General features: G+C 51.4%; 1 protein-coding gene across 2 annotated transcripts in view; it reads left to right on the top strand.

The window, feature by feature from the left end:
* Window positions 1-395: 395 nt before the first annotated feature.
* TNIP1 (TNFAIP3 interacting protein 1) overlaps window positions 396-10,764 on the top strand; it is a 56,310-nt gene continuing 45,941 nt past the window's right edge. Inside the window, exon 1 of one of the 2 annotated variants that reach the window (XM_075541834.1) lies at window positions 396-470. The gene's annotated coding sequence lies outside the window, so the exon portion shown is untranslated. Of the gene's footprint in view, window positions 471-9,530; window positions 9,689-10,764 lie in introns of those variants that run through there. The other variant, XM_075541833.1, reaches the window with a different exon arrangement.

Raw genomic sequence — 10,764 nt, 5'->3', positions numbered from 1 at the left:
TGGGATAGGGATGGGGACAGGAAGATGTGCCCTGGGCATCTGGGCCTGTATCTTCCGGGCTCCGAGGACTGGAATCCCCCATCTGAGGCAAAAGAGGAAATGGAGGTCCTTGGGAGAACTCAGGGGCGGCTGGTTGCCGCTGCCCCTAAGCAGTGCTTAGCCCAGCAAGGCCTCCTCCGGCTTCCAGCTACTGGATTCAAGGGGGAGTGACAGCTGGTTTGCCAGGTGACAGGTGGAGAATTGACAAAGCAGGTCTGCCAGGGGGTGGGATGGGGCCTCAGCTGGGCCTTGTGGGGCTGCCTGGCGGCTGGCTTGTGCATCTTGGGGAATTCCCCTCCTGCCTAAGAGCAGCCCAGCCCAGCCCTCCTTCCTGCAGAAGCTCATAGAGCAGAGCAGAGCAGAGGCGCCTTCACAGGGACGACCGCCCAGCCGCACTGCACACACCCCGGCTGGACTCCTTCCTCCCCCAGGTGAGTGATGCAGAGCCCGCCCACCCGGCAGGTGGGCCAGGACAGTGCAAAAGGGTCCCCTGCACAGGGGTGTCCTCACTTTCTGCCACCTAGCTGTCTCTGTGCTGCTGGGGTGGTGGCGGCGGCAGCTATTTCCCTAGCCCAGGCTGCTCACCCCACCGGGTCTTCAGCTGGGGGCCTCTCCTCGACCACCTGGCCTTGTTCTCCTGTCTTCTCTCCCAGCTCTTCCCTATTGCTCGTCCTGCCCTGCCTGCTCCGCCAACCTCTCTCAAGCTGACTCCTCCAGAGGGAAGAGTAAGGTCTATTTTTGTCGTACCCTTCCCTTAGGAAAAGAGCAGAGGTTCACGGTGTCTCTGTGAAAGAGAGAACGCCTGTCTGTGTCAGTGTGTGTGTGTGTGTGTGTGTGTGTGTGTATCTGAGAGTACCTTTGTGAGGATGTTGATGTGTCTATGTAAAACGTGTGGGCGTGTAAGCGTCTGGGTTAGTGTGTGAATGTGTGTGTGTGTGTGAGTTTTTGAGGTGTGGGTGTATGTTGTGCACTTAGGAGGGTTAAAGGTAGATGGGAAGAAAACAGGTGAGTGTCTGGCGCAACCCCTCTTGGGGACCTGCTTTCCCCTCTGGAGAGGACCAGCCCCTCCCACGGCTGTGCCCCTGTGCCAGCGGCGCTGGGCTGGCCTTGGTGGAGGCTGAATTTTGAACAGTGGGCCCGAGGCCTCGGAAGTGGGTGTGAGGCAGGCAGCCTTCCCTGATCCCAAAGCTGGTCACAGGGCCTGCCCAGGGAAGTCCCTGGCTAAGCGGGCTGAGAAGTGGAGGCCGAGCCTGTGGCTTCGGGGCTGGAGAATGGAGGGAGAGCAGGAGGGGCCCCAGAGCAGGGGTGCCTGGGAACAAATTCCCAGAAAGAAGAGGGAAGGGGTGGAGAGGCTTTCTTTCAGGGCCCTTGAAGGGCTTCCCAAAATTAAGAAATTTGGAAATGCTCCGCAGCCTTGGGGTGGGCCTCCCACAGCGACTGTGCCCGGCTGGCTGACTTCTGTGATGACAAGGGGCATTTTGGGAACCAGACCCAGGTGTGACACCCCTGCCTGGGGGCTGGGAGACCAGAGTGGGAGCCAGGGTGACCCAGGGCTCCTCAGAGGGAACCAGGGGAGGGGCCTGGCAAGGCCACTGGCCTGGGAGCCTGGGAATTTCCCCCAGCATCGCCCTATAGTGGTGCCCTGGAAACCAGAGAGTAACAGGCCGCCCAAGGGACCCCGGGCGGGGGGGGGGGGGGAAGCTGAGAGGGAGAAAGAAGAAAACAGGAAAACGTTCAGGGAGGGTGGGGGAAGCAGGAAGAAGGCCTTCTAGACGTGGCACTGCCACCACTACAGAGCACTCTGGGAGGTCTGGGTCACTTGTTTTACTGGGACAGCCTCCTCGGGTCCTCATTGGACAGGAGCGGCCTACTTGGAAGGGTCATCATAACTCATTTTCCTTTGAGCTTCTCATCCTTCATGTATTCTTTTAACTCCGTCTTTTGGGGGTGGTTCCATTTTGTCAAATGATTTACAAGCAAACAAGTGGGAGGTGACATTGAAAAAGTTCCTGGCTCTAAATCCACTATGCTGTACATATAGATATTTTTTCAGCTTCAGTTAACTTTCTTAAAAATAAATGTTTAATGACATAAACGAGCCCTGGTGTATAGTGGTTCCGCATTAGCTTTCGGTCCCCAAGGTCAGCAGTTTGAAACCACCAGCTGCTCTTTGTGAGAAAGAGGGAGCTTTCTACTCCTCAGAAGAGCTACAGACTCAGAAACTCGCAGGGGCAGTTCTGCCCTGTCCTATAGGGTCGTGTTTGCGTCACCATCCACTCCATGGCAGTGAGTTTTTCTTGATAAATAATCTACATGTATTTCAGTAGCTGAATCATATTCAAACGAGTTGTGTAATCGTCGCCACAATCAATTTCAGGATATTTCTATTTCCTTGTTCTCCTTGTTAGCTCCGCATTTCCCGCCAAGCTCCCCTGCCATGTTCCTAGGAAACGACGCATCTGTAGATTTTCCTCTCTTGGATCCATATACAGAAAAATATACAAAAGGGTTGATCATGATGGCCTTTGCTGCCTTCTTCCCCTGAGCATTAACTGTGGCTCAGGCCTGGTGGGGTTTCATTCTCCAGCCGCTCTGAGGCAGAAAGATGGGGTTTTCTACTCCCGTAAGGAGCGACAGTCTTGGAAATGCATAGGGGCGGTTCTACAGAGTCCCTTTAAGTCAGAATCGACTCAATGACAGTGAGAGCGATTTTCAGTGTGAGAAGACATGAGTCCTGGTCGGTAAAGTGCCTCCGTGTGAGAAAGAGGAGGTTGTGTGCTTCCACAGAATTTCACAGCCCCAGACACCCTGGGGAGCAGTTCTACTCCGTCCCTGAGCGTCCATGAAAGTGGGGGTGGTGGTTTGGGTTTTGCTTTTTCACCCTTTGGAAAGGATGGGGTGGGGTCCAGCACTAACATTCTCACCTTACCCCAGGGAGGCCGAGTACTGTCTGTCTGGGGCAGGTGCCTGCTGCTGTGGTCCTGAACAGGTCCAGACTAAAGCAGACTAGAAAAAAAGGCTTGGCGAGTGAAAACCGTTTGGACCCAAGAGGTCTTATACTGTAAACTGGGGGCTCACCTCAAGGCAGCGAATAGTCTTCAAGCGACTGAGGAGGACACAGAGAGGCAGAGCTGTCCAGGCCGAGGGGTCGGATCCGGGCTGTGACTGAAGCCTGGTCTGTCTGACTCTAGAGACCAAACCTTTAGCCTCCGTGGGACATGCCCTGCCCTGGGGGGCAAAATGAGATTGAGGGTATGAAATGGTTTAATTTGCTTAAAGGTGCTGGAGGTAATTCATCTTAATGTTTCATCCAGCGGTTTGGGGAGTGGGTAGAGAGAACTGAAAATAAATAGGCTGAGGGAGAGAAACTGGGATCGAAGACTGATCACTTATTGACTTCTTTCCAAATGCCACCAGGATTACCTTGTGTCATTTCACTCAGATCCAGGCATTCGATCAGAATGCTCTCATTTTAAGGATCTGGTGGTGTAGTGGTAATGAGCTGCTAACCTGAAAGGTCAGAGGTTTGAAACCACCAGGGGCTCCACGGGAGAAAGATGGGGCTGTCTACTCCTGTAAAGGGTTATGACCTCAGACACTCATAGGGGGCAGTTCTACCCTGTCCCACAGAGCCAGTCACTATGATTGGCATCACCCTGTGGCAGTGCATTTGGTTTTGGGGAGTCTCATTTTAATTATTGCTAACATTCCTCACTTAAATACACAGATACCCAACACCAGAAACCACCCGCTCCAGGGTTTGGCATTCCTGAGACTGCTTCGGGCTATGCAGAGGTGGGTTTAGCTCGGGGTGGGGGGCCCTGGTGGTGCTTTTCTACTTCCAGAGAGGGCTCTTCCATCTACCCCATGCCACAGGCCCCATTCACCAATGCTCTTCATGGAACAAGCCATGTGGCATTTGAGTTTGAAGCTCCATTTCTGGTCAGTGGGTGTGCAGAAACCGAGCTGCTCTGGGAACCGGAGACACGTGGGTGTAGTCCTGAATATGAATCACAAACTCCCTGGAAGACTGCCTACTCCTCTGGCGGCCAGTGACCCCATCCCCACAAGGAAAGGGCTGTCAGTTCTAAGGCGCCTATCCAACCGACATTGTGAGTTCTCAGTCTTTCTAGCTGACAAGATTCCATAGCACACAGTGCCTTTTGTTTTTATTCTTAAAAGATTTTTTATTGTGAATTGCGTAGTGGGGTTATATTTCAGACCAGCAACTCTGCGGCCAACAGGTGAAACCACTCATCGATCCCCACCCCTATTCTATCCCCCCCACCCTTGATTGATTTCTTCTCACTTCAGGACCTCTTCTTGTCCTTTGCTTCAGCTTCCCAGCCTGCCCTTCCCTCCTTGGGAACCTCCAAAGCCTGTTCCCTGTGGGATGCAAGTCTGTGTCGTGGTGGGGGTGCTAGTCCTTAGGGCGGTGGTCTCACACAATATTTATGCTTTTATGATTGACAATCTTCCCTCAGCACAGTGTATGTCAGATGCATTCACATCATGAGGTGTTTCGTGATTTCAACTTTATTTTTTTAGCGATGCATGGTATCCTATGCATGTATGTACCAACGTTTCTTTATCTGCTTTTCTGATGGGCATTTGGGCTGTGTCCAGCTTCTTGGCTATGGTGAACAGTGCTGCATTGAACACGGGAGTGCACATGTCTGTTTGTGTTCTCGCTCTTCTTTCGGACTTTGAGCCAACAGCTCTTGGAGGCTCATAGGGAATTTCTATTCCCAGTTGTTTGAGGTCGCGCCACATCGCTTTCCACGGTGGTGTGCGTGTTCACAGATTCGCCAGCAGTGAATGAGAGTTCCAATCTCTGCACTCTCGGCTGCATTTGTTGTTTCCTGTTTTTTGGAATGGGGCTGCCATTGTCAGTGTGAGGTGGCACTTCATCGTTGTTCTCGTTTACATCTCCCAGGTGGTTAATGGTCTTGGGCATTTTTTTCATGTTGGTTAGCCGTTTCAATGCCATCTTTGGTGAATTGTCTCCACATATTCTTTGCCCATTCTTCTTCTGTTTTTAAAAAAATTATTTTATTGGGGGCTCTTACAGCTCTTGTCACAATCCATACATGCATGTGTCAAGCACATTTGTATATATGTTGCCATCATCCTTTTCAAAACATTTCCTTTCTACTCGAGCCCTTGGTATCAGCTTTTTCCCCTTCCATCCTCCATCCTGCCACCCTCATGAACCCTTGATAAATGAGGAATTATTATTTTCATATCTTCCACTGTCCACTGTCTCCCTTTACCCATGTTTCTGTTGTTCACCACCGTGTTCACACGGATCATTGCAATCGGTTCCCTCTTTCTGTCCCCACCTTCCCCCTACACTCCTGGTATCACTACTCCCGTTGTTCATTGTTCCTGAGGGGTTTGCCCACTTTTTAATTGGATTATTCATTTTTTTATTGCAATTCTCTCCAGGCCTGTTGTGTCGTTGCTACAGACTTCCCCGTCTGTGGGTTCTTCTTTTGCCTTTTGGTGGACTCTTTCATGCAATGCTAGACTAGATTTTCATGCTCCAGGTCTCTGCTGGCTCAGAGACCCATCTGTGAAAGAGGGTGTTGTTGTTGTTAGATGCCATCCAGCCCACACAACCCTAGGCACAGTAGAACAAAACAACTCCCAGCCAGGCACCCTCCTCGCATTTGTCCTTTTGTTTGAGCCCAGTGCTGTAGCCAAGGGCCTTCCTGTTTGTCACTGCCACTCCACTTTCCCAAACATGACGTCCTTCTCCAGGGACTGGTCTCTCCTGACAGCATGTCCAACGTACAGGAGGCAATGTCTCACCATCCTTGCTTCTAAGGAGCATTCTGGCTGTGTTTATTCCAACACAGATATATTTGGAAGAAGCTTTGTGAGTTATGCTGTGTAAAAAAAAACAGGTTTGGCAAGCAGTAAATATGGTTGAACTGTTTTTATTGTACTTGTGGTTTAGAGCACTCGTGTGTGTGTGTGTGTGTGTGTGTGTGTGTGCTTGCCGTGGGAGGTTTGGTATTTTAAACATTTCCTTAGAATGTGGACTGGGGTCTGAATTTGGAGCTGCCTGGGTGGAGGTGGAGGAGGTGGAGGGAGTGGCAGGAAGGAGAATAGGAATTTGCAGGGTTTGAAAACAAAATAAAACAAAACCTAGGTGGCTTGGCTCTCCTCCTGGGTGGGGTTCTGCAAGGGTGCTTGTGTCACTCTGGAAGAGCCAGAGGCTCCTAGCTTGAGTCACTCAGTTCCGAATGTCAAACCCAGTTTCCTGACATGGAAATCCCCTGCCAGGTCTGCGGTGGTGGCACGGGTGCTAGTTAGGGGCTTGTCTCCTATCCCTGCCCCTGGGATACTGAGTCTAGGGGCCCACAGGGGATGGGATGCTGGGGGTTAAAACCTGGTGAGGCTGCATTCTGGAGTAAAAGTGAAGTTCTACCCAATGTCTGCATCCCATGTCCATGTAAGTAAGCATCCTTTCTACAGGATCTACGGGTATTAGGACCTGAGCTTTATCAGTATACCCTCGTTTATGGTCCCTGGATGGGCTGATGATATAATTGTCACCTCCAGTTTTCAGAGAGGAACCCAAGGCTTAGAGAAATTGAGCAGGGATTAGAACCCCGTGCATGCTCATAATGACTGTTGGTTGCTATGAGAAAGGAAGAAAAACCATGACAGGATAAAGACAACACATGCAGTGAAAAGACATGGAGCCAAGGTCCTGGGTTCTGGTCCTCGTCTTGTCACTCAGCATCTGAGGTCACTGGCAAGTCTTGTTCTCCCCTAAAACCAAAAGCCTCATTGTCACTCATCGTGACCCTCTAGGACGAGGTACAAGTGTTTTTGTACTGATGCTGTGGGTTTCCAAGACTGTAACTCTTCACCGAAGTAAAAAAAATCTGGCCTTTTCTCCTACAGAACTGCTGGTGATTTTGAACTGCTGACCTTGGGGTTAGCAGCCTAACATATAACCACTATCCCATCAGGGCTCCTTATTCTGCCCTAAGGCCTCTGTTTATCTGTCAAACAAAGGTTGTGACCAATGGTTTCCTTAGTCTCTAACATGTTCTGAAATCAACAACAACTTAAACAAAATAGCTGTGACCCTGTAGAGTGGGTAGAACTGCCTCTGTGGGTTTCTGACACTGTACCTGTTTACAGGAGTGGAAAGTCTTTCTTTCTCCTGTAGAGCAGCTGGTAGTTTTGAACTGTAGAACTTGTGGACCGCAGACCAACATGTAAGCACTATGCCAGAGTTCCTTCTGCAATGAAACTCAGACTTAAAGACAGTGTTAGTGGTGTTTCTGACTCTGAAGAGAGAAATTTTCACACAAATTGTCACTGTTAAGGAGGAAATGAGGCAAAAAGATGGCGGCGTCACCTTTTTAATGTTATACTAGGACACTGTGTAACAAGTCCACTTGGATGTCATCTGAGACCTTGAAGAATGAAACTGTTACCTTAATTTTCTGCGGTCAAACATCGACCAAGACAGTTGAACTAGTTTGAAGACAATATGCAAATATGAGAAAGAACAAAGAAAGCAAATACAAGTAGTGAAGAGTCCTTTTATGTTTATAATAAATGTCCGTATCGGCGGGGATGGAGAAGACTTGGGTTGTATTTAGGCAAAATCATAAAGGAAGAGGCGGATGGGGACCAAGCGGCACAGAACAGCAAAACAACCAGCATTTGGACTTTGGTGAGGTGATCCTTAAGGGCAGTTTTTGCGACTCAGTCCAAGACTCCCAAACCTCCTCCTGCCTCCTCCGCTCCCTCTGGGGACACTCAAGGGTACTTTGCTAGGTCTTCTCATTCCTCCCTCTCTTCCTCTCTTCAGAATGCAGGGTGGGTTCTGACCTGTATAAAGGGACCTCCAGTTGATAGTCTTTTGAGAATTTGCTAACACTTTGAAGAAACTAAACCAAACCCAAACCCAACTCACTGCCATTGAGTTGATGCCAACTCATAGTGACCCGATAGGACAGGGTAGAAACTGTCTTGAGTTTTGGAGACTCTTTCTGGGAGTAGAAAGTCTGGTGGTTTTGAACTGCTGACCTTGTGGTTATTAGCCCAAAGGGTCCTGAAAAGATTAAAGGCACTGGAAACCCATTGTTGTTGAGTCCATCCAGTCAGGGCAACCTCAGGTGTGTTGGAGTTTGTGGTTCGATGTTTTCAGGTTCAATGATGGTCATTTGGGAAGTAGATTCTCAGAACTGTCTTTCAATGGGGCTCTTTCCAGGTTGCCCTGGAAGGTCCCTGCTTGGCTAGGTACGCATGTTTGTGTCCAGTCTTGTTGATGACTAGATCTCTTTTTTACATCAGGGCATGTATGAAAGCCCTTCCTGAGGACTAGAGCCTGTCAATAAGTTTAACGGTTTTAATACAATGGGACTTTTGCAATAGGTTCTTCATAAAGTCAAATTTACCTAGTTTATATAGCTGTCCTTTAATCCAAGGTTATTAAAAAAAAACCAAAAACACCTCACTGCCATCGAGGCAATTCTTAGGCCTTGTCAATTTTAAAACTAACACATTTTTAATAAAATGATAGGCTTGGGGAAAAAAAGGAAAAAAGTGCTCCCAATATTAGAAGCAAGTTACTGCTGCTCTGTACCTGTCTATGAAATCCATGGCCTACTGGGGCCCTCTTGCCCCAGACTGTGGGCAGGCTTGTGGTTTCTCCACCTGGGTTTGAATCATGCACAGCCCCTTAGAGGTCCTTGTTGCCTGTATTCGTTTTCTTATGCAAGCAACAGGGGATAGGACTCATGTCCCGAGGGTGGTTAGGTGAGTTAGGCACAGCCACGAACTGTACAGTGGCATGAAAAACGTGAGCATTAACAGCAGTGAGAAGCCTCTGGGTGCTGCCGAAGAGGCTGCTAACCTCAGCTGTTCATCAGATGGTTGGTAGACCCGGCTGCTCAGAGGTGCCTGGGAGAGGCCCTCGATTGACATGGAAAAAGACCAAGCTAACAGTCTTGAACCCTGGAGCGGTTCTATGCACACGGTGGGGGAGCGGAGACTCCACTGTGTGGTCACTGGTTTTAACAGCAAGTAGAGTAAGACTCCTTCCAGCTCCGAGTTTCTTCTAGATCTGCTGAAAAGTGCCCGGAGAGCCCCAGATGCGATTCTGGGGAGCTGAGTGCCAGCCTGGTCACGTGCCCCTCTGGCAGCTCGCCGCCCCCCCCCCCCGCCCCTGGCCAGCAGCCCCGCAGGCCCCGGAAGAGGCTGGGTGGTCCTCTCCCTCGGGGAAGGAGGGTGGTCCCTCGGCCTCAGCACGCGGCTGGGGTTTCCCGCGCGGGAAGTGCCGCGGGGTTGGCCGAGGCCTGGCGCCCCGCGGGTCGCAGCCCGAGGTTCAGGCGGCGAGGGGCCGGGCTGCGGGCGGGGTCCCCGGCGGGTCTCCCCAGCAGCGCCGGCGGCCGCTGTTTACCTCGCCGCGTCCCGCCCCGCCCCGGCGGCGCGGCCTGATTGGGCGCGCGGCCCGTCACTCGCCGGGGACTTTCCCAGGGGCGGGGCGGCGCGGGGCGGCCCCCGGCACTTCCTTGTCGCCGGCCCTCCTCGCTCCGCGGCTGGCAGCCGCCCAGGTGCCGCGAGACCGGCGTCGGGACCTGGCCGCGCTCCCCGGAGCGCCCCCGCCACCCCTCAGGTAGCCGGGCCGGGGTGGGGAGCGAGGAGGAAGCCGGGCCGGCGCCCTGGCGGGCCTGGGCAGGCGGACACGGGCTGCGGAGGTCAGGCCCGCGGGAGCTGCCTGGGCCTGGCTGGCGGCGGCGCGCGAGGCCCGCGGTGCGTTGGCCTCCCGGGTCCGCGGCGTGGGGGCTCCGGGGCCCGCGGGAGGGGCAGGCGCGCGTGCGCACTGAGGGGGCGCGGCGGTGGGACCCGCGGGGACGGCGGGGGTGGTGGGGTGGTGTGTGTGTGTGTGTGTGTGTGTGTGTGTGTGTGTGTGTGTGTGTGTGTGTGTGTGTGTGTGTGTGTGTGTGTGTGTGTGCGCGCGCGCGCGCGCGCGCGCGCGTGTGCGCGAGCGCTCACAGCGTCGGAGCTGGACCGCGTCGGCTCGGCTCCTGGGGTGCAGTGTCGCACAAGTCATGAAAAGTGACCCTTTCGGGGGCGCTTTCCAAATGCTGAGCCAAGCGCTGTACACATGTTCATCTCTTTTGATTGGCACCTCAACCCTAAAAAGAATAGAGAATGTTATTCCCATCCGTATTTTACAGCTTAGGAAGCCAAAACACATGAAGATTGGGCTTACCTCCTTAGTAAGCATTAGGTTCTCCAGCCTCTGCTAGTCTGTTTTCTGTGGAACATATTAGCACACCTTTGGAGAAGAGGTGTGTGCGCATGTGTGTGCGCGCGTGCAGAAAAAGATGTAGTGGGTTTCTCGAATGTTTATATTTATAGATTTATATATATTGTATGTGATGGGATAGGTTTATATATAGTGTGTGTGATGGGATCGGTTTATATACATATATAGTGTGTGATGGGATAGAGAGTGTGTGTGATGGAATAAGTTTTTATATATATAGTGTATGATGGGATAGATTTATATATATATATATAGTGTGTGATGGGATAATTTATAATATGTAGTGTGTGTGTGATAGGATAGATTTAGATATATAGTGTGTGTGATGGGATAGATTTATACATATTGTGTGTGTGATGGGATAGATATATATATATTGTGTGTGATGGGATAGATTTATATATATATAGTGTGTGATG

This window comes from Tenrec ecaudatus, chromosome 2, assembly GCF_050624435.1.
Source record: "Tenrec ecaudatus isolate mTenEca1 chromosome 2, mTenEca1.hap1, whole genome shotgun sequence".
NCBI lineage: Eukaryota > Metazoa > Chordata > Mammalia > Afrosoricida > Tenrecidae > Tenrec > Tenrec ecaudatus.
Note: the sequence above shows the minus strand (reverse complement) of the source record. Positions and strands in the feature narration are given on the sequence as shown.